Genomic DNA, 24,864 nt, shown 5'->3' on the forward strand with positions numbered 1-24,864 from the left:
TTCCTTACGTTTCTACCAATAGTACTCTATGAAACTTTCTGTATGTTTGTGCCATCTGAGTGTGGCTGTTGAAAAAAAAAGCTGTTGCATAAGGTATCAGGGCTCACAGTAAAGAAGACTTACAACACTCCCTTAACCACCAGGTCTTAATTGAAACTTCAATTCAAAGCTGTAAATGCTGACCCAGACCCTGATACCTCATTCAAGGACCATGGCTGACTGCTTCTGTGTCATTATAAAATGTTCTACTGTGGGTCAATTGATCAGTCAACTACCTGTGTTACTTTCCTTACAGTTTTCTACCAATTGTACTCTATGAAACTTATGAGTATAGCTGGGGAAAAAAATTGGAACTGTTGCATGAGATATCAGGGTTCACAGCAAAGAAAGCTTACTCTACTCCCTTAACAACCAGGTCTTGAAACTTCAATTTAAAGCTCTAAATGTTGGCCCAGACCCTGATACCTCATGTGGAGCGCCCCCAGGGTGTCGCCAGGTCCGCAGGGGTAACTCGGAGCCGGGCCCGGTGGATGTCAATGGGAGTTGTCACGGTAGCTGTGACCCGGTCCGTGGCCCTGGGCATCCATTGTAAAAGGGGGAAATGTTGAGTGTGCGAATGCTGATTAAAGTTTATGAGTGAATGATTTGTGACGCCACCTGTGGTGTTCGGCAATGAAGATGTTAAGCCGACGCTGCAAACAGATCCTCTGGGACCGATGGTGTGGTGCAGCAATGATGTTATAGCCCTCCACAGGCAGGGCTTTAGTCCCAGGGCAGAGTAGGTGAAGTGACACTTAGATGATGTAGTGTCGGGCGCAGGGGATGTAGCAGTGCTGGGCAGGTTGACGCAGGAATAAGTGGAGGACACCAGGCATGTAGTTCCAAAGCTTTACTCACAGTCTGTTGTGGCACCAAAGCCCGCGTCCGTGCCGTGTCCTCCGGGTCAGGAGCCCAGCCAACTTCCAGGCAAGATGAAGTACTCCTTTCCAACACTCCGCCAACATATGTGTCTTTTCTGAACGTCTCCCTCTTAGCGCCTTTAGTGAAGTACTCACAGTACTGAATTACACTGGAGTTCCTCCTGTCAGATGTTCCTATGAACTCTACTTGTACAGCAGACAGCTGTAGCCTGCTTCTGGGACTCATTACTACCTAGTCACGGCTCACACAAGTTGCTGTTTTGCCCCCAAGTATGGTGTGGGAATAAAGTGGTCACAACTTCTATTCCTCCGGTGTCTGCTGCAGGACCATTAGTATCCATACAACCTTGGGGACCGGACCCCGGCCTTGCGCTTAGAACTTGGGAAGGGTTCTCCTCTAACCATAATCCTTGGTTCTCTTCTTCTCCACACATTCCGTACTAATCCTTTGATTCTTATGGAGAATCAGGCTTTCTCAATATCTCTTTCCTGTGCCAGCAGACCCAGGTCACTGAAGTCTGCTGCAGCACTTCCTTCAATCCATCCCTCTCAGGAGAGCTTCTCTCACAGACTGACCTAGTCCTAATAATCTCCCGCTCTCTTGTGGAGACTAAGCTCCACCCACCTCCCAGCACTCTTCGTGTTCCAAGCAGGGAGCCACTAAAGGGTGCTTTGCTACACTACTATGTTGTGTGGGATGCAGGTGTTGGAGTGTGGTCAGGTGTCTCCACCTTTCCTGAATGGTGGGGTACCACACCTCAGGAGGAGGTGCAATACCTCTGTGGCGACTGAACCCTCAGGGGCGCCACACATGCATGGCCCATGGCTGACTGTTGCTGTGCCATTAGCAAATTTCTACTGTGGGTCAATTGATGTCATTTTTCATATTGTTTGCCCTTAATGTTAGCTGTTGGGAAGCTTTGTGTCACCTCTTAAGGTGTTGTGTATACGTTTGGTTTTGCCTCCCATTGAATTTAATGGGGTTCGGGTAAGTTCATTAAACTGTTCAGCGAACATCGAGAAGTTCGGCGAAGCGAACTGATCCTTGGAAGCTTAGCTCATCTCTATTCAGGAGAAATCCAGAGACATAAAAAAGCTAGACTGCAGTTTGCCAAAATGTACGGAAGACAAAATCCTTCTGCGAAAGCATCTTATGGACAAATGAGACTAAGATGGAGCTTCATCTTTCTACTGTTTACCAAAACCGGAATGAAGTCTACAGAGAAAAGAACATAGTACCTACAGTCAAATATGGTGGCGGCTGTTCAAGGAAGTTTTGGGGTTGTTTTGCTGCCTCTAGCACTGGGAGCCTTGACTATGTGCAAGGCATCATGAAATCTGAAGATTACCAAAGGATTTCTGATCACAATAGTGGCCAGTGTCAAAAAGCTGGGTTTACGTCCTAGGTCAAGGGTCTTCCAGCAGGACAATGATCCCAAACATACTCCGAGAAGCACCCAGAAATGTGCAAAAACAAAGCGCTGGAGAGTTCTGAAGTGGCCAACAATGAGTCGAGATCTAAATCCTATTAAAAACCTATGTAGAGATCTTAAAATTGCTGTTGGAAGAAGGCATGAGAGACCTGGAGCAGTTTGCAAATGAAGAGTGGTCCAAAATTCCAGGTGAGAGGTGTAAGAAGCTTGTTGGTGGCTATAGGAGTCGATTTATTGCAGGTATTTATTCCAAAGGGTGTGTAACCAAATTTTAAGTTGAGGTGCCAACAACTTTGTCCGTCCCATTTCTGCGATTTTGTGTGAAATAAACATGTGTATAAAAATATATGCATAATTACTATCACTATCTTCCAAACCATAACAATTATATAACTATATATAAATGCCATATGTCAGTTGATGGCCAGAAAATTAATAATTACAATGGACACTCCAACAGCATAAATCATATGAGAGACAGGGAGTCATGGCCGAAAGTGTTGGCACACTTGAAATTATTCCAGAACATGAAGTAATTCTCGCAGAAAATTATTGCAATTATACATATTCTATAAATCCTATGAGAGACAAGGAGTCATCAGTCCAAAATACAGTTTGCTTTAAAATGCACAAGTTTATTATACAAAAAAATATTAATATACAATACTGGCACAAAATACAGATATAAAAAACAGCTCAAGGTGATGGCACACAATGTCAGATTGTATACGGAGATTTCAATTGTACCCTATAATATATATACTTGCTATCTTGTTATCCAGTACCTTTTTTACAACATTTTTTATTATGGTCAAACCCAGACTGAGTGAGCGTCTGAGGGTGACTCTGGAAATATATACCGAGATTTCAAATTTGGCCAACACTGTATACAGCTGTACGCTTCTGATACAGTAACCTTTTTAGCTATTTAGATTCTAGTGTAATCCATAATGAGCCTGTGAACGTCTGTCTGTTACTCCGGCAATATATTAGGAGCTTTAAGATTACCCCAACACTGTATACAGCTGTGCGCTTGTGTTACATTACCCATTTACAGCTTTTCATATTCTTGTGTAATCCATACTGGGCCTGAAAGCGTTTGTGCCTGCCTCCTGAAATGTCGAACAAAATGTACTAAATGTCGAACAAAGGTACTGTATAACAAGATACAAGCTGTATCGAGTATAGGGTAAAAATTGGTATCTTCGATTCACTGTATATATAGAAGACATAAGCCACATACGCTCACTCACTATGGATGATACCGTAATACAAAATTTTGAACAAAGGTACTGTATCAGCACATACCAGGTTTATCCAGTCTAGGGGTAATTGTAAATTTCCGTCTATACTTCCGGAGTCAGACACAGACACTCACAGGCTCACTATGTATTACACCAGAATTTAAAAAGTAGAAAAAGGGAAAGGTAGTCAAAGCATACAACAGTATGCAGTGTTGTGGTACTTTTAAATCTTTGTATATATTTTAATCTCAGAAAGCAAGTCCAGACTCTCCACTACTGGAAACTACATGGAAACAAGTACAGACGGAAAGTCAAGTGATAGCAGAAATTTGGGAATTACTCAACGTGGGAAAACCTCCCGGTTGAAGTTGCAGAGGCGATGCAGACCCTCAATTACTGTGTCTGTGGAGACAGCGAAAACAGTTCTTTGTGAAGAAAGGATTGCTTTATCGCAGTAGCGTGGATCACATCACCGTTACTCGTCTCCATCAAATTGTGATCACAGAGAGAGATGTAGACATGGTCCTCACTGCCTATCATGATGTGTCTGGTCATTTTGGAGTGCAAAAGACAGAAGCCACAGGCCGTAGGCGATTCTATTGGATTGGCACGAGAGGAGACATTGAAAAATGGTGGCAGGAATGTCACTCATCTGTGACTATCACAACTGTGAAAGGTGATCATAAAGCACCACTGCATCCGCTTGTAAGTTGACGTCCATTACAAATGGTAGCCATTGATCATCTGAAGGTAGAGGCCAGCAGGACAGGCCATAGCTACATCTTAACCATCATCGATCAATACACCAAATTTCTAGTGGCCGTCCCTGTGAAGGATTTAACTGCCCAGACTACACAGCGGTAGAGCAGGGAGAGGTAAGTATTGCAACTTGCAAGTACTGTGGCCATGACCAAGCAGGGGGGGCACACTCGTGGTTGACGGTACTGGCACAGGGCCCTTCATAGTACGATGGTGTGTCTGACGGCGAGTGGGCAAACCCACCATCAGAGACACTGTATTGTACTATGAGGGGCCCTGTGCCAGTGCCGTCGGCCATCAGTGGGCCCATCCACCTGTTCAGAGCAACGGCACTTGCCCGGGTGCGCCAGGTGTTGACCCCAGCCATTTTAGCCCACTTAGGGAGGTTTAAAAAATGGCATATGTTGATGTGTTGGCTGGACATTCAGCTGCTGCAAATGGCGGAATTGGGCAAGTCCGAGGAAGAGGAGGACAAAAGCGAGGCAGTTTTCTGGCAACCTATATGTCATCAGGGGAAGGTGGGACAAAATCCTTTGAAACCCATGCATGGTTCATTTTAATGAAGGTTAGATCATCAACATTTTGGGTCGGCAGACGGGTCCTTTCTTCTGTCAGGATTGATCCAGCAGCACTGAAGACTCTTTCAGATAACACACTAGCAGCAGGGCAAGCGAGCTCCTGTAAGGCATATTGTGCCAATTCAGGCCAGGTGTCCAGTTTAGAGGCCCAATAGTCAAAGGGGAATGACCTGTGAGGGAGAACATCGATATGGGAGGAGAAGTAGTTTGTAACCATAGGTGACATCTGCTGTCTCCTGTCACTTTTAATCAATGCAGTATTAGCAGTCGTGTGAGCGGTACTTGAGAGATCATTCCACAACATGGTCAATAAACCCCTGTCTCCAACGCCACTTCGACTGTGTGCACCGTGAACACCTCTTCCATTGTGACCACTATGGCTCATGGGAGAACCAGCACCACTGCTGTGTGCTGGGAAAGCCTCAAACAAACGGTATACCAGAGTTGCTTGTTTGTTAGCCAGTATTATCTCTAGGTTCCCCTGTGGCATGATGTTGTGTAATTTGCCTTTGTAGCGTGTATTGAGGATGCTGGCCAGCCAGTAGTCATCATCCCTCATCATTTTGGCAATGCGGGGGTCCCTTTTTAGGATCCGCAAGGCATAATCCCACATGTGGGCCAATGTTCCAGGTGTCAATGCTGCACTGCCACTGCTGGGTGGAGGAGCACTTTCTGGCAAATCCACATCCCTACAGTCACGCACAAAACACTGTACCTGACCTTGGAACGCCAACATTTCCTCTTGCCCCCTGAGAAGCATCCTCCTGCCCAAAATAATCATCCCCCTCATCCTCCTCCTCCTCTCCTCTTCCTCCTCCACCTCGTCCAGGACAGCTCCCTGACCATGCAATGGATGACTGTCATCAAGGCGTCCCTCCTCCTCCGCTGCAGACGCCTGATCCTTAATGTGCGTCAAACTTTGCATGAGCAGACACATAAGTGGGATGCTCATGCTTATGATGGCATCGTCTGCGCTTACCAGCCGTGTGCATTCCTCAAAACACTGAAGGACTTTACAGGTCTTTCAGCTTTGACCACTGCACACGCGACAATTCCATGTCTTCCCTCAAACTACCTGCCCGTGTATCCTCCCACAAATGCATTACAGCCTGCCTCTGTTCGCACAGCCTCTCAACCATGTGCAGGGTGGAGTTCCACCTTGTTGCAACGTCTATGATTAGGCGGTGCTTGGGGAGGTGGAGCAATCGCTGCAGCTTCTGCATACGAGTGGAGTGGACGTTTGAGCGATGGATGTGCGAGCACAGTCTTCGCACCTTATGTAGCAGGGATGTTAACTCCGGATAATTATTAAGGAAGCACTGCACCACCAGGTTCAAAGTGTGAGCCAGGCAAGATATGTGTGTGAGTTTTGCATGGGCTATGGCTGCCACAAAATTACGGCTGTTATCACTACCTTGCCTGTCTCAAGATGTAGACTGCCCAGCCATGACTCAGTTTGTCGCTGCAAGTAGATGGCCAGTACCTCCGCGGTGTGTCTGTTGTCGCCCAAAGACATCATCTTTAACACAGCCTGCTGACGCTTACCACTAGCTGTTCGATAGTGGGACACCTCGTGTGCAAGACTGCCAGCTGCGGATGGAGTGCTCGTGCAACTGCGCTCTGTGGACGAGCTTTCGCTGATGGAGGAGGGTCGAAAGCCTACAGCCAACTGTTTCCTATACCGTGGGCTAGGCAGCACTGTTCCACCGCCACTGTTCCCTGTGGAGCCTGCATCCACCACATTAACCCAGTGCGCAGTGATGGACATGTAACGGCCCTGGCCATGCCTAATGGTCCCTGCATCTGTTGTGAGGTGCACCTTTCCACTCACTGACTGTTTTAGTGCATGGACAATGCGGTCTTTCACATGCCGGTGGAGGGCAGGGATGAATTTTCGAGAAAAGAAGTGCCGACTGGGTAGGTCATAGCATGGGAGAGCGTAGGCCATGAGCTCGCGGAAAGCTTCGCTTTCAACCAAACGGTAGGACATAATCTCTAATGAGATTAGTTTGGCAATGTAGGCGTTCAAACACAGTGTACGCAGATGCGAGGATGAGTACTTTCTTGTCCTACTCAGAGTGTCTGGTAGGGTGAGCTGGACTGGAGAGCTGCATATGGGGGAAGTAGCGGTGGACCGGATGGAGTGAGAGGGGGTTGGTGATGGTATTGGTGGTGATGGCCTAGATTCAGTGTTGTGTTGCAAAACCATTGTAATTCCCTGAGTGCTTTGGCCTTGCCACGACACCTCCACATTTAGTGCTGGTGGTGTGCTTAACGGTGGCGGTGGTCTTACAGTGGGGAAGTGATAGAGCATTGCTGGCTACTTTCAGTTGGAGCAGGTGCACATGTGCTACCTGAGGTTTTGTAGTCCGTCCACGCTTGCAAGTGCATGTTGATTAAATGTCTAAGCATGCAACTGGTATTCAAATTTCTGAGTTGTTTACCTCGGCTAAAGGTCCTTCGCACTTCTTATGGGTAACCTTTGCCTCATCAGTAGGATTTTGGACAAAGAAGTGCCGCACTGTACACTTCCTACTATGGTATACATTTTCTGGCCTTGCACGCTGTGCTAAGTTGACCGTCTGGCCAAGCTGTCCTGCAACTCTTTTAGTTTTTGGTCCACGTTTTTGGACTGCTACGGGCCTGCCAGATAATCGCTGCTGTGATGTCAATGCCTGCTGCGGATCCTTCTCCTTATCTGAACTATTGCCAGCACCACCCTCCTCCCCAATGGATGTCTATCCGGGTCAAGAACTGGGTCATTCATCACCTCCTCTTCAAAGTCATCTGCACCTTCTCCTTTACCTTCCTCTGTGTCACCGTGTAAGGTGGTATAGTATGCGGGAAGGGGCACCTGAGTTTCATCAGGGTCAGATTCTGGCTCAATAGACTGCGAGGGCAATGAAGTGCTCTGGGTCAATGTACCAGCAGAATTATCTAGCAGTGGCTGTGCATCAGTGCACTCCATGTCAGATTCATCTTGGGCTGGGGAATTCAGGATTTGACTGGATAACCCAGGCATGGTATGTGAAAAGAGCTCCATAGAGTAATATGAAGTGTGGGATTCCGCAACCTTAACTTTTGGTGGGGGTGAAGGACACAAGGAAAGGTGTTTTTCCTGACCAGAATCCTGCACTGACGACTCCATGCTTGCAGGTTTCGAACGTTCAGAAGACGAGGTAATAGAGCTGGTGGCTGTTTCGGCAATGTACGCCAAAACCAGTTCCTGATGCTCTGGCTTTAAAAGCAGTTTTCCTACTCCAAGAAAAGGTAACCTTACAGGCCTTCTTGGGCCAGACAATGATGCAGGCTCAACATCTCCTGCCTTAGCTGCTATTGTGCTTTTGCCAGAACCAGCCGATGCACCACCACCATCAGTACCAGCTGCGTCCCCCTGCCCATGTTCGCGGCCTCTTCCACCATACTTCCTCATGTTTGGGAAAATGTACCAAAAATACCAGCAGAGAGATGGTACTGCATGAAGAGTGACCACCTATGTAAGGTGTATTAAAAAAATTAAGTCTACGTATATATTTTGTTCGTCACAGACGCTCCAACAGTATGTATTTGACCATAATCCAACAAGCAGATATACGGAACTGTATCAGAAGTGTACAGCTGTATACGTTTTTTGTGTAACTAACAATATCCGTATATGTATTTACGGAGTGTCACACAAACACACGTTGACTCTGTATAGATGTGACTGTAATGCGAACGGCAGATATACAATACTGTTTGAGAATCTGACAGCTCTATACGGTGTGTGTATGGAAAATTGTCAATCTCCATCTATTTTTATATGGACTGACAAACGCTGTCTCTGTCTAGTTTTGACCGTAATCTAACAGCAGATATATGAAACTGTTTGAAAAGCGGACAGCTTTCTAAGGTGTAGATCTGGAAAAACGGAAAACCTCCTCGGCTTGTTTTTCCAGAGTCACACACAGATAGCTTCTATTTGTCCGTGATACAAGGCGGTACACGGTAGTGTGAGGAGCGTAAACAACTATATGGTGTGTGTATGGAAAATTGTCAATCTCTGCCTATTTGTATAAGGACTGACACACGCTGTCTCTGTCTAGCTTTGACCGTAATCTAACAGCAGATATACGAAACTGTTTGAAAAGCGGACAGCTCTATAAGGTGTAGGTCTGGAAAAATGGAAAATCTCCTCGGCTTGTTTTTCCAGAGTCTCACACACAGGTAGCTTCTATTTGTCCGTGATACCAGCCGGTACACGGTAGTGTGTGAGGAGCATACACCACTATATGGTGTGTGAAAAAATGAACGCTCAGTAACTCACCAGAACAAAATAATAAAAGTTGGAGTGCTTTGAAAAAAGCAGTTTGAACAGCAGTGTGCACACAGCAATGCAGCTAGCAGGTAGCCTTAAAAGGCAGCTTAATCACCACCAGCGCTGCTGCACACAACAAAATCCTTCACTTTCACTGCACACTAACTGTACAGTGAAAAGCGCTATCAGCAGAAGCAATTTTGTTTTTCTTCTCTGCCTATCACTCTCCCTATTCAGAATCAGCAGCAGCAATTCTCCCTATTCTAAGATCGGAAGAAGTAAGATGGTGGTCACTGCCTTTTATAGCCACTGTGACGCCACACAAAGCCAGCCAGTCACTTCAATGCCCTTCTCTAAGATGGTGGTGGCCGCTGCCCATGTCATCGCATTGCCCACAGTGTGCGTCCTCCATCATTGGCTGAGAAAAGGCACTGGAAGCATTATTTGAAACGCGACTTTGGCGCTCTGATCGGCGACCTCATGACCAACCTCACGCTTTGGTCGGGTTTCGATCGGCGACCATCGATGAGTGAATTTGACAGACCCGTTTTGCTCAACTCTAATGTTTATATATGTATCTTCGTGCTGCACAATGTATATTATAGGCACAGTGCAGTTAGTGCTAAAGTCACTAGATGGGGCACAGAGTTCACAAGTATGTACATAGTACACACTGTACATTGTGTGACATCACCTTGAGCTCTTTTTTATATCTGTATTTTGTGCCACTATTGTATATTTATATTTTTTGCATAATAAACTTTTGTGTATTTTAAAACAAACTGTATTTTGTTCTGATGACTCCCTGTCTCTCATAGGATTTATAGAATATGTATAATTGTGATAATTTTCTGCAAGAATTACTTCATTTTCTGGAACAATTTCAAGGGTGCCAACACTTTCAGCCATGACTGTAATACAGACATAAAAAATAGGCTCAAAGGGAAAGATGAGTTTTGAGGCAAGCAAAAAATGACGCAAAACACCAAAGCTTGACAAAAAACAGTCTCAAATGCAATAATGATTTAGGACAAAAGTATCTATTTAGCTTGTGAATTCAACTTGTTGCTTGACCCCATCAAGTGAGAACATGGGATATATTTATAACTAGGTTGTACAAGGAAAACAAGAAAGTAAAAAAAAAAACAGACGGCTTTTCATTTTTGGATGTATTTATTAGAAGCATTATAGGCTCAATTACTCTGTCTTGAGTAATTTTCCAAACTTGTTGGTTATGTTCTGTGATATGATCTTCCCAAAATCTGCAAACTTCGCCTAGAAAGGAATAAAAGAAATTGCAATTATTATAAAGCTCACCTTCTGCTTAAAGTTCCTGTAAATGAGCGTTCTCTTTTCTATACATGCTTATGTCTGCTTTGTCAACACACATTTCTAACAAACAGGCAATCCCTGCATGTGTTACGGCTGTCGAACAGCCCCGAGACACGCAGCCGTAGGGACTCAATTATATTTTTCAAGCACGCCGAAGACACTCGGTCAGCACACCAACATGCTTGGATAACGCCTTATCCAAGCACGATCACTCATCACTAGTGCACACTAACTACACTTTGCTAAATGTAAAAGCTGGGGAATGCTTTCTATAGGCTCAGATTTTTTAGACCAAGGCCAAGAGTTTCCTTTGGGCCTCCAGCCAACCTGTATGCATCTGAATGCCATTTAAATAACTGTTCCAAAAAGCTTAATACATGGCGCCAACCCCCCCAAACCAAGTGTGCACTGGGTCCTATATGTTTTTTGGTGCGCTGAGTCCCCATGGTTAGCAGCTGCCATGGCATCAATCCAGACTCAGGCCACTGTCCAAGGTCTGAGTCTTGGTTGTAGTAGTAGATTCTTGTATTAGCTATGTGGATGTTGCCATATTTCGGACTGTTCACAAGTTACAGCCTTTATTGCAGTCCAGAACTGAATTCACAAACGAGGAAACTCCAGAGTTAAAATTTCCCATCACACATTTAGGAGATGAATCCTGCATGTGCAGCATGGCCTTACGCCTCTTTACAAAGGAAAGCCGCAATTCAGACACGTGAATAACGTCTTGGGATGTCCTGTTACCCTCTAAACCCCTTTATACAGGGGTTTTCCAGAGAGGTGAAATTATTTTAAAAACTGCTTGGAAGGTTATTAAATAACCAAAGATTTCTTTATATCTGCAGGTAATTAGCATTTGTACACGACAGGTCCCCTTGAAATAATACATGTGATCCAGACGAGACTAGATCCGTGATGCATGATGCAGTATTTCTAGTGGAGCATGTAACTACAGTACATGCAAGTATCTACTCTATGATGAGACACTGCTCAATCTGTGGCCATCACATGCACAACTTATTTTTAAAGTAAGTTTGTCAGAGCACAATTACACTACGAAGTAAGTACATATTCATGTAGACCACAACCAAAAGAGAGGACGTCTATAAACCACCACCACAGAGTATAGTCCATGAAATCAATTTTAGTAATCCATCAAAAATTTAAAATATTGCAACACTGCTGGACACCAATATAAACAGGAAAACAGTGTTATCCAGAACAATATACCAATAATAGCACAAATAGAAACCAGATAAGTCAGCTCACATTAGGTCTCAATCTAATATACAGTACAGTATAAAGCTCAATGTTGTGTGTGTGTGTATGTCTGGGATTGGCATCCGCACCGTCGCAGCTACAGCCACAAAATTTGGCACAGTCACACGTCTGGACCCCAAGAGCGTCAAAGGCTATGGTGTGAGGCGAAATTTTAACCCCACGCGTTCCAATTCACCAAACAATTTTGCCTATTATTCTTATCATTTCTATGGTGTTATCGTCCTTCTGTAAAGCTGGAAATAACACAATTTATTACCGTGCCAACACAGACCACCCTCTGACACAGACTGCAGGGGGAGCCCAGTATCACACAGGATAGGATTAAATACACGGCTCAGCAGTCAGTACCACACAGGATAGGGTTAGACACACGGCTCAGCAGTCAGTATCACACAGGATAGGATTAGATACACGGCTCAGCAGTCAGTATCACACAGGATAGGATTAGATACACGGCTCAGCAGTCAGTATCACACAGGACAGGATTAAATACACGGCTCAGCAGTCAGTATCACACAGGATAGGATTAGATACACATGGCTCAGCAGTCAGTATCACACAGGATAGGATTAGATACACAGCTCAGCAGTCAGTATCACACAGGATAGGATTAGATACACAGCTCAGCACACAGTATCACACAGAATAGTATTAGATACACGGCTCAGCAGACAGTATCACACAGAATAGGATTAAATACACAGCTCAGCAGTGAGTATCACACAGGATAGGATTAGATACACGGCTCAGCAGTCAGTATCACACAGGATAGTATTAGATACATGGCCCAGCAGTCAGTATCACACAGAATAGGATTAGATACACGGCTCAGCAGACAGTATCACACAGAATAGGATTAGATACACGGCTCAGCAGTGAGTATCACACAGGATAGAATTAGATACACGGCTCAGCAGTCAGTATCACACAGGATAGGATTAGATACACGGCTCAGCAGTCAGTATCACACAGAATAGGATTAGATACACGGCTCAGCAGTCAGTATCACACAGGATAGTATTAGATACATGGCTGAGCAGATGGTATCACACAGGATAGGATTAGATATACAGCTCAGGAGTCAGTATCACACAGCATAGGAATAGATACACAGCTCAGCAGACAGTATCACACAGGATAGGATTAGATACACAGCTCAGCACACAGTATCACACAGAATAGAATTAGATACATGGCTCAGCAGACAGTATCACACAGAATTGGATTAGATACATGGCTCTGCAGTCAGTATTACACAGGATGGGAATAGATACACAGCTCAGCAATCAGTATCACACAGGATAGGATTAGATACACGGCTGAGCAGTCAGTAACACACATGATAGGATTAGGTACACGGCTCAGAAGTCAGTATCACACAGGATAGGGTTAGATACATGGCTCAGTAGATGGTATCACACACAGGATAGGATTAGATACACTGCTCAGCAGTCAGTATCACACAGGATAGGATTAGATACATGGCTGAGCAGTCAGTAACACACGATAGGATTAGATACACAGCTCAGCAGAAAGTATCACACAGGAGAGGATTAGGTACACAGCTCAGTAGACATTATCACACAGGATAGGGTTAGATGCACAGATAGACATGTTTATCAAAAGGCTTTTGAATGAGTTGAAAATAAAATACTCTCAATACATGGGTAATCGTTTAGTTAATTTGTGTAGCAAATCTGTAGTGTTGAATATATGATGTGAAATGTTTTTATGTTCAATATAATCATTATAATTTGTTATAACTAACCACAGTTTGTTACTATGCCCAGGCAACGCCGGGCTCTTCAGCTAGTATATAATAAAAAGCAGCAAAAATTGGGAAAAAGTGCAACATGCTAATACATAGACCAGACTGTGTAAATATTAAACAGATAAAATGCTGTAGTGTTAAATGCTAATTACACATCAGGTACTGATTAATTAAAGGTGAATAATAATTTTTACATATACTAAAAATTTAGAGTAAACAATGTACTCATATAGCAGTATCGCAATGACTTACTGGATATGTGTAATAATATAGATGTTGTCCAAAATTACACTAAAAAATAAATTCAATTAAACCAGAATAAGTACACCCTATTATAGCCCAAATATACCATAGAGTAGGAAAAGAGTGCAATCTGCACGTAAATGCAATAAACTGTGCAAAATATCACAAACTAAAGTGCTATAATGCTAATAAATAATTGCACAAAAAACGCTAATAAAGAACTGCAGTGCACATGTATAAGGGCATGAAGATGGACTTTCTGGCTGTGTAGGATAACACACGTGTCCCTGCTGCCCCAACGCATGTTTCGTAACGAACATCTTTTAAATTTTTGATGGATTAATAAAATTGATTTCATGGACTATACTCTGTGGTGGTGGTGGTGGTGGTGGTTTATAGACTTCCTTTCTTTTGGTTGTGGTCTAATAGTCTTTTGAGTTTTTGTCCTTGGAAATACTACTTTGGGACTTTTTGTGCTTCAATACATATTCATGTAGGACAAGTTTCCTAGGGAAGAAGCCTACCTGTAGCTCCAAAATTTGCAGGTTAATTTTGAAGAAAAAGATCTTTGAAGTGATATGCAAATGACGTGCTTATTGACTGTCCGTCAGTCAATCTGCCGGCCCGGCTCCTCCTGCTTCATTGATTGACAGTGCTGGCATTATTTGGGCGCTTTACTTAAGATGCTTTGAATTTGGGTAAGACATTCCTGAAGGAAAATAAATAAAATATGTATTATATATCAAAATAAACATTCTAGACACTGCAGTCTACTATAATATCACGCATGCATTGTGAAGCTGTTCATGCTGTTTACGTTAATGGATGTGCACACAGAGGATTTTTTTCTGCAAAACACTTAGATTAAATTTTAGAAAAAGAAGCAACACTCACCTTACCAATTCTGACACTGCCAAATCCCTAACCCCATGTTCCCATCCCACCTGGTCTCTACTTTCTGCAACAATGGCGTCCTGTAGCAGGGGCATTTGACACTGCAGCTAACCACTGGCTACAGTGGATCACAGCTGCTGCTATTGACTGCCTGCAGCGGTCAAATGTTCCTGTTATGTATGAGACATCATAAGGGGACCAGGAGGTAAAGAGCAGCAGAAAACCAGACAGTACTAGGATAGGATCAGTGGGGGATCGGTGAGGCAAGTATTGCTTTTTGGTTTTATAATCAGTCTGAGGATCTTTAAAAAATGTCCATCTCTAAAAAAAATACCCAAATCCTGAGTATAATAAGCTAGTTTAAGGACAACATATGCCATGCAATGAAATGAACAAAGACACCCCATGCATATGATAAAATCAGTTACCTTTCCTCATCTTCTGCATATCTCCCAAGTCGTTTCTATTGACCATTAAGGACAGTGGCTTTGTGTTTTGCGTTTCAGCTGGTATTCTGCAAATCTACTGACATGATTACCAGGATATCAGTAATTTTAGCATTTGGATTCACCTATTTGTTTTCTGATAGAACATTATGATAAAGTTCCATAATTGATTGCTTCAGTAGTTTGGGTTTAAAAAAAAAAAACTCATGTTCGATGAAACTGAAGCACAACTGCTGTCAAAAATGAAAATTTAACAGTATGTTGCGAAATTTAGTGCTGTCTGGCTTTTGTAAAACACATGTACCAAGCTTTCAGTTGCTGGGGGAGGAATTAGCTATCTGACACCAACTAAGGGTACCGTTACACTTAGCGATGCACCAGCGATCCCGACAACGATATGGATCGCTGGTGCATCGCTAAGTGGTCGCTAGTGAGCTGTCACACAGGCAGATCTCACCAGCGACATAGCAGAGGTCAGGGGTCGCTACTTACCTGTCAGACGAGGCGATCTTAACGTCTTCCCGCTCGCGTCCACGTGTCGCTCGTCGGCGCCACAGGAAGCCCAGCAGGAAGCGCCCAATGAGAAATGATCCAGGACGTTCTCGCGCGATCAGCGATGAGCAGCGGGGGAGCCGGTCGGAGGTAAGTATCAGACATAGCGATATCGCTAGCAATATCGCTATAACGTCACAAAATCGGTGATGTTACAGCGATATTGCTAGCGATATCGCAGTGTGTAAAGGGGGCTTAATGTCAGTAGTTATCTGGCTACCATTAACCCATAGAATCTCCTTACTCTGTTAGGGTTCCCAGAACTCTCATAATAGTAAATGCCTTTCTACCCCTCTCCTCTCATTTTATTGTTTTCACATATCAATAGTACAAGTGAACCAAAACAACCTGGTAATAAATTTGTAAGAGAAAACTGATTCTTTCACCAATTATCAACCACGTCTGCTGTTTCCTGTAGTGACCATTCACTCTCAAATCTGTCTGTAGTTCTGTCTTTAGTAAAGGATCAAATTACAGCTGCTGCAGTCTATGGAGCAGGAAAGGAGTTGGAGGGAAACCAGAGAGACACATAAAGATTCTGCTGCAACTTCTAATGCAAAGCAAAATGCTGCGCTGCAAAAATGTTAGGATCCAGTAGTCTTCCATCCAGAATTAATATTATTTAAAATGTATATGCACACACGACAACTTAGCCTGAACATACCCTGAAAGTACAGTTACAGTGACCTGAAAAAACATGAAGTTTTCAACATTTTTCACAAAGGCTAAATGAGCAATTGTAAGTACACACAGTGTTATATAATATGATGATGATTGCAATATATTAAGAGGATAAAAACTTTGATGGGAGGACTGCTTAATTATAACAGGATCTTGAAGCTATGGCTTGGGCAAGTGGTGGAGTTTTGTGTTTTCATTTTATATTTTTGTCTTTATATGTGTTTTTTACAATGTACAACCATAAAGTCATAAAAACCTTTTGAAGGGTATATTACCTGAATTTATTATTTTTTATAAATGATTTCTTTGGTAACTGCATCTAACATGTTAGCCCCAGTTGCAGGAAAATACAGCCTCCTGCGATAAACTCTTTAGTTGATTGGGGTTCACCTAAACCCAGAAACTACTTATTCATTGGGACTACAACAGTAAATGGCAGTGCACTATCTACTGTGCACCTGCGTTTATAAAGGCAGGGGAAGCAAGCTCCTCTCTTCTGCAGTTGTATGATTTACCTTCAGGTGTGAACTAGGAAGATATTTTAAGACATTTGCTGGTTTGCAAGTAATTACAATTAATTTGTTACCAGGTTTATGCAGTCCTATCTGGAGGCAGGGTGATGTAGTGGCAGACTCCCTGATAAAAGAAGTGTATCACTTACTTTTTGAGATGCTACAGTTTTGACAAAATCACAGTTGAAACATTGTAGCATGAGCCCAAGAGTCATATTCAATAGCCGTACTTTGCTCTAGTGCCACTGATTGACAGCTTTCTCCCTACTAAAGATGAACGAGCTTGTTTGGAAAACGTTTGACAATCTCAAATTCGGCATGAACGTTGCAAATTCGGATTAATGTTCGGATTCCCAAGCTTTTTTCCTAAAAATAGTCAAAAGTCGTCCAAAGTTTGGTGAAAGACTGAGTTAACTAAGGGCTCTTTCAGACATCAGCGTTTCTGGTAGCGCAAGGGCCGCAAAATGTCCTGCACACGTGAACACTGATGACACACGGATGACAACTTTTCCCAAGACGCTCATGCTGATGTCAGTGAGCTGAACTGAGTTCATTGGCTGAGAACTTCCACGACCTTTCTGCAGGCACCTCATCCGTGAGAACTTTTTTACGCTCGCAGTGACGTCAGTCAGGTCATAGGAGTTCACCACGAGATACCGAGCAGCAGTAATACACGTTCCTCAGTGTCTCTGCTGGATGACAGGCTGTATACTTGTATCAAGCAACAATGCAACCTGCCATCTAGATGTAGCAGAGCTAAACTCGTTGCTAGACAAATGGATTATTTTCTTCTCAGCAGACAGGTAAGGAATATTGTGGTATATTATTTTAATTCTGTTACAGGGGACATTGGCTTCTGTGGACTGAGTGATGACGGGAGTTTGGTTTAATATATATTCATTAAAGGAGTCTGTGCTGCACTGTGAGACTATTTCTCCCTGTGCCAGCAGTAATCTTACTAAGGGCCTCAGTGGTGAACGCAGCCTTAGTGACCGGGGGAAACCTTGATGACATTTCTGCTAGTCACTGATGCTGCACTCGCAGCAGCTCATTGCTCAGTGATTCTCAGCCTGGACAGTCGCATCTTACTGCTGTTTATCACCAGACATGGATTACAGCGTGGGACAGAACGACAAACAGGTGAGGGATATGGTTGTTTTTATTTTTGTTTTATTACAGAAGGCCATGGCTTCAGTGGAATGGGTGATGACGTAAGTATGGCTTAATTTAGATTCAGATATGGAGTCTGTGTCATTCTTTCAATTAAAGGACTTTATTCTGTGTGTTTATTTACAATATGTCACGTAGTGACTTGCCCTGTGTGACGCGACCAGCAGGTCAGTAACTAGAAGGACAAGACAAACAAGGGAACACCGGGGACACAGTTACAACGGTGGGCCCTACAATAGGGAATGGGGACGTGGACACCTCCTGCACTCTCCTGAGGCTGTGCCCCTGAACACTCCTCACATTGGTTATACAGGCTCTTCACCTGTCGCCGACCAGGATACCTGAATCCCTCACTAGCCCCGCACCTATCCCTTACTAGGGAACTGGCTAGTGCTGACACTGGTCCCACTGCTGTACTAATATAACATTAGGGAAAATAACGAAAAGGGAAAACAAACAATTTAGCTTTCTCTGTTGCCAATGTTCCTGAGGCAACAGAGTACGGCACCCGGATACAGCTTCCAACTGAACAGCTGAAACACCAAAGCTCTGGATGAGCTGCAAAGCACTGCTCCCAATAGCTCCTCTCTCCTCCAAGGTTGGTTAGGAAATGACCAGTATCACCAACAGTGATCCAGAGCACCTGACACCCTTTTGTAGGAAGGATGGGAGGGTTAACACCTGCTGGCTAATTTAAACATGTAGTAACCCCAGCGGCCACCGGGGGCAACCCATTAGCAGCAACCAAGGTTGTAATAACCCCAGCGACCACCGCCAAAGGCTTGAAGGAAAAAAAGGTTATATGTGAGCCCAGATCTGCCACAGATCCAAACATGGATTGTGACACAATATAACTATAGGATTAGTAATGGATATTAGTCTTATAGAGGCCTCTTCGTTACTAAACCTTGGGCTTGATATGACCGGAGAATACAAAAGTGACATCAACCCCACAAATATTAACCCCACTTGCCACTGACACAGGGCAAGTGGGAAGAGCTGGGCAAAGCACCTAATAGATGGCCCTTTTCTGGGGCAGCTGTGGGTTGTTATTTTAGGCAATATCTTCTATGGCCCCTTACCAGCCTGAAAATACCAGTTCCTAGCTGTCAACTTTATCTTGACTGGTTGTCAAAAATGAGGGGGACCCCTCTTCATTTTCTAAAATTATTTATTTAAAATAATTTAAAAAACAGAGTGGGGACCCCTCTATTCCTGATAACCAGACTTGCCAACGCTGACAGCTGAGGGTTGCAGCTCACAGCTGTCAGTTTTGCCTGGCTGGTTATCAAAAATACAGGAGAACCCACATCAATTTTATTAAATGATTTATTTATATCGCAATTGATAGGTCAATTCATGCCATTTTTCCTGGTGTCTGCCCCTAATTTTAGCTGTTTTGGCAGATTTTTGGCCCACCTGAAGGTGTTGTCTATGCATTTGGCTTTGTCTCCCACTGAAGTCAATGAGGTGCGAGTATGTTGGGCGAACATCAGGACGTTCGCCAGACCGAACCGAACCGAACCTTGAAAGTGTCACTCATTTGTACTCCCTACTACTGTGGATCTGTACATAGCTGTCAACCAATGTCAGGACAGTGTAGCATCTTATAAATGCAAGAAATTCAGATTTTTTTTTTTTAAACTTTTGGAGACTGTTAAGCTGCACTAAGATTGGTTTTCATTTGGTCACATGAGAGACTTAAAATTATTGCAATACTGCAGAATCACCCTTATCAATGGAAAAAAAAAGTATTGATGTTGCAGTGTAGTCCAGGCAGACATGTGTAACAATAAGGGAATTCTGAGCTCTGCAAAGGAATACGTGGATTTCGTCCGCGCTGCCCAAATGATGAAATTCCAGAAGGTTAATAAGGTTTGACAGTGGTTTATTCTACGCGTTTCAAGGATTTTTGCAACCTCTTCTTCAGGAGATACCACCAGTATTTCCTGAAGAAGAGGTTGCAAAAAACCTTGAAATGCGTAGAATAAACCACTGTCAAACCTTATTAACCTTCTGGAATTTCATCATTTGGGCAGCGCGGACGAAATCCACGTATTCCTTTGCAGAGCTCTGTTTCAGATAGTCGGTGACCAACTTGTGGATCTGCAGCAGCCCTTATCTATACATGCTTTGAATACCTACTACCAGGTGAGCAGTTTTTTGTCAAACCGTTTACTTTATTTGTGGGATAAGACCCTATATTGCGCTTGTGTCTCCCTCTTTCCTCACAATACTAATAAGGGAATTCTGGAATGTCACTAGTCTATGTGAGGCCCATGGCCAGATTGACCCTATTATAATGCAAAGCACTGGTGATGGAGACCCAGTAATGGCCAATGCAGCTCTGTTGCCTGCCATATACAATTATTCCTTCATCTTATATAACTGACTATAACAGTATTGAAGCATTCGCTGGCCAGTACCCTCTTTATAATGCAGGTGGTATGATTATTTCATTGCATTGCATGCATCTGTAGGGGTATGGCAGAGACTATTGGGTACCTGTCCCTAAAGACAACAATGTGCGGAGTGTGAATATTGACTGACGGTTTTATTGTGTTTATTGTGTAATGTGAAACATGTAAAGTGTAATGTGATTATTGCAAAGTGCTATAAGTGCTGTTGTGTGGTTACTGTAAGGTAATGCCTAAGAAAACTATAGTACACTCAGATCAGAAGTAGAGAAGGTATAGAATCTTGGCTTGAACTTAGGTAGGGACAAATAGGAACATTAGGATAGGTAAAACAGTGGTGGTCCTTATTATGTGCAGTGATAGGAATAGTGAAGGATATACCTAAACACTTGAGACCAGCCCAGAATGGGAAAGGACAAGGTCAAGCAAAAAGGGGAATCATTTCCTGGTTTAGTTAGTGAGGAAAAATGTGAGGTTTGTGGCAAGTGGAAATTTAAAGTGCAACAAAATAACTTTGCATAAAAAATCCAGTTCACCGCAGTAGAATCCAATGGCCATGCATGCAAAGAAGTTTGTGTGAGCAGCAAACGAGCAGTATCAAAGAAGGAAAGGCATACAGCAACAGATCACCAGTGAATAATTATTTAAAAACAAAAATCTTTAATGTATATCATGCCTGAAATTATGGTATAAAACCATTAGTTTAGAAAGAAGGCAAGTAACCCGGGAAGCTCATGGTCTTACGCATTTCAAACCAACTGGTTCTTAATCATAGTTCAGAGTGTTTAAGCTGCAGTGGGATGGAGACAAGTGGATTACATATCATTCTGGTAGCATGAGGTGGTACAAAATTTCCTGCGGACCTTCTTGTAATGTAAGTGACCTACGGCCCAAACTAGGCACTGAGGAGTGTGCCTTAATCCCTTCCATACAGAGAAAGCCGGATGGGGAATCATGAGAGGGAGATGTAACGGATCTCGGGAGTGCTGTGGGGCCAGATGGAAATCCCTGAGGTTGACAGGAGGGTCAAGCATAGGGATAGTCCAAGCTGAACGTAAGCAAAGGCTTGAAATGTACTGTGTTGATGGAATTGGAACCAGAGGCTGCTGTTCCCAATACTGTGTGTTAAAGATTGATGTAATTGAACTGTCCAGTAGAGTTGAACTTCTTAAAGCGAACTGATGTCTGTGCGGCTGATCCAGGACCCAAGGATGTGGATGCAGTGGAGGCCTCCAAGTGAATGCAAAGCAAGCTTCACAGCACAACAAATATGGCCGGGCACATTTCTAACATTATTAACTTGCAGATTAACTCTTTTCCTTAAGGTTAATAGCGTTAGATTTTGTGTTCTTTTGTATGAGTATTATTATTCATATTTTCTAAATGCAGGCTGCCGCACCTTTTCTTCCCTTTCACTCATTAAATAAATAAAACCCAGCTCTTTTCCCACATTTTGAAAATAAGTGGATAAAGAAACCTCTCAGGAAAAAAATGCATAAAACCAAATAATAGAACACACAGAAGCTTTCATGGCTTTCTTCCAATAATATACAATTTATGCTCAGGATATGCTGTGTACTTTGAGGTTACAGTATTAGTAACAAGTAGAGTTGAGCGAAACGGGTCGAAAAAATTCAAAAGTCGCCGACTTTTGGCAAAGTCGGGTTTCATGAAACGAAACCCGACCCTAGGATGAGGTCGGCCACGAGGTCGGCGACTTACGCGCCAAAGTAGCGTTTCAAAAGTTTGTTTTGCGCTCTTTTTCAGCCAATCAGGATCCACGAACACTGTGGGCAACGTGATGACATAGGCACGGGTCACCACCATCTTTCAGAAGGGCATGCAAGTGATTGGCTTGCTTTGGTGGGCGTCACAGGGGGTATAAAAGGGCGTGCACGCCGACCGCCATCTTACTTCTGCCGATCTTAGTATAGGGAGAGGTTGCTGCTGATTCTGTAGGGAGAGCGTTAGGCAGGGAAGAAGACAAAAAAACTGCTTCTGCTGCTAGCGATTTGGCCTGCACAACACACAAGTCACTGTGTGTGCAGTGCAAGGGGAGGCTATATTGTAGTGTATCAGTGGTGTTGGTTGTTGGGCTGCCTTTTAAGGCTTCCTGACACGCTGGCATTGCTGTTTACCCACTGCTCCACAAACTGCTTTTTTAAAAGCAATCCAATCTCCCTTATCCTCTCGTCACTTTGGTCACAGGCAGCTGTGCCATCGAGCGTGTCACATAGCGCTCAGATATCAGTGGGCTGCACACAATCCACAAGTGTCCACTGTCCAAAAGTGTACGCAGAGATTCAAAATCTCCATTATCCTCTCGTCACTTTGGTCACAGGCAGCTGTGCCATCGAGCGTGTCACATAGCGCTCAGATATCAGTGGGCCGCACACAATCCACAAGTGTCCAGTGTCCAAAAGTGTACGCAGAGATTCAAAATCTCCATTATCCTCTCGTCACTTTGGTCACAGGCAGCTGTGCCATCGAGCGTGTCACATAGCGCTCAGATATCAGTGGGCCGCACACAATCCACAAGTGTCCAGTGTCCAAAAGTGTACGCAGAGATTCAAAATCTCCATTATCCTCTCGTCACTTTGGTCACAGGCAGCTGTGCCATCGAGCGTGTCACATAGCGCTCAGATATCAGTGGGCCGCACACAATCCACAAGTGTCCAGTGTCCAAAAGTGTACGCAGAGATTCAAAATCTCCATTATCCTCTCGTCACTTTGGTCACAGGCAGCTGTGCCATCGAGCGTGTCACATAGCGCTCAGCTATCAGTGGGCTGCACACAATCCACAAGTGTCCACTGTCCACAAGTGTACGCAGAGATTCAAAATCTCCATTATCCTCTCGTCACTTTGGTCACAGGCAGCTGTGCCATCGAGCGTGTCACATAGCGCTCAGATATCAGTGGGCCGCACACAATCCACAAGTGTCCAGTGTCCAAAAGTGTACACAGAGATTCAAAATCTCCATTATCCTCTCGTCACTTTGGTCACAGGCAGCTGTGCCATCGAGCGTGTCACATAGCGCTCAGATATCAGTGGGCCGCACACAATCCACAAGTGTCCACTGTCCACAAGTGTACGCAGAGATTCAAAATCTCCATTATCCTCTCGTCACTTTGGTCACAGGCAGCTGTGCCATCGAGCGTGTCACATAGCGCTCAGATATCAGTGGGCCGCACACAACCCACAAGTGTCCAGTGTCCAAAAGTGTACGCAGAGATTCAAAATCTCCATTATCCTCTCGTCACTTTGGTCACAGGCAGCTGTGCCTTCGAGCGTGTCACATAGCGCTCAGATATCAGTGGGCCGCACACAATCCACAAGTGTCCACTGTCCACAAGTGTACGCAGAGATTCAAAATCTCCATTATCCTCTCGTCACTTTGGTCACAGGCAGCTGTGCCATCGAGCGTGTCACATAGCGCTCAGATATCAGTGGGCCGCACACAATCCACAAGTGTCCACTGTCCACAAGTGTACGCAGAGATTCAAAATCTCCATTATCCTCTCGTCACTTTGGTCACAGGCAGCTGTGCCATCGAGCGTGTCACATAGCGCTCAGATATCAGTGGGCCGCACACAATCCACAAGTGTCCAGTGTCCAAAAGTGTACGCAGAGATTCAAAATCTCCATTATCCTCTCGTCACTTTGGTCACAGGCAGCTGTGCCATCGAGCGTGTCACATAGCGCTCAGATATCAGTGGGCCGCACACAATCCACAAGTGTCCACTGTCCACAAGTGTACGCAGAGATTCAAAATCTCCATTATCCTCTCGTCACTTTGGTCACAGGCAGCTGTGCCATCGAGCGTGTCACATAGCGCTCAGATATCAGTGGGCCGCACACAATCCACAAGTGTCCAGTGTCCAAAAGTGTACGCAGAGATTCAAAATCTCCATTATCCTCTCGTCACTTTGGTCACAGGCAGCTGTGCCATCGAGCGTGTCACATAGCGCTCAGATATCAGTGGGCCGCACACAATCCACAAGTGTCCAGTGTCCAAAAGTGTACGCAGAGATTCAAAATCTCCATTATCCTCTCGTCACTTTGGTCACAGGCAGCTGTGCCATCGAGCGTGTCACATAGCGCTCAGATATCAGTGGGCCTCACACAATCCACAAGTGTCCAGTGTCCAAAAGTGTGCGCAGAGATTCAAAATCTCCATTATCCTCTCGTCACTTTGGTCACAGGCAGCTGTGCCATCGAGCGTGTCACATAGCGCTCAGATATCAGTGGGCCGCACACAATCCACAAGTGTCCAGTGTCCAAAAGTGTACGCAGAGATTCAAAATCTCCATTATCCTCTCGTCACTTTGGTCAC

At 44.1% G+C, this 24,864-nt stretch overlaps 1 protein-coding gene and 1 long non-coding RNA gene across 2 annotated transcripts in view; both read right to left on the reverse strand.

Annotated features, from left to right (window-relative positions):
* Positions 1-24,864, reverse strand: part of SHC3 (SHC adaptor protein 3) — a 268,874-nt gene that overhangs the window by 112,863 nt on the left and 131,147 nt on the right. The window lies entirely within an intron of this gene.
* LOC141089054 (uncharacterized) lies at positions 10,386-19,361 on the reverse strand. Its single transcript, XR_012232160.1, has 3 exons — positions 15,181-19,361; positions 14,383-14,567; positions 10,386-10,506 (listed from the first exon to the last, which is right to left on the reverse strand). It is a non-coding gene; the product is annotated as an uncharacterized lncRNA (long non-coding RNA).

Source organism: Dendrobates tinctorius, unplaced genomic scaffold (genome assembly GCF_039654945.1).
Source record: "Dendrobates tinctorius isolate UK_male_01 unplaced genomic scaffold, ASM3965494v1 ptg000044l, whole genome shotgun sequence".
Lineage (NCBI taxonomy): Eukaryota > Metazoa > Chordata > Amphibia > Anura > Dendrobatidae > Dendrobates > Dendrobates tinctorius.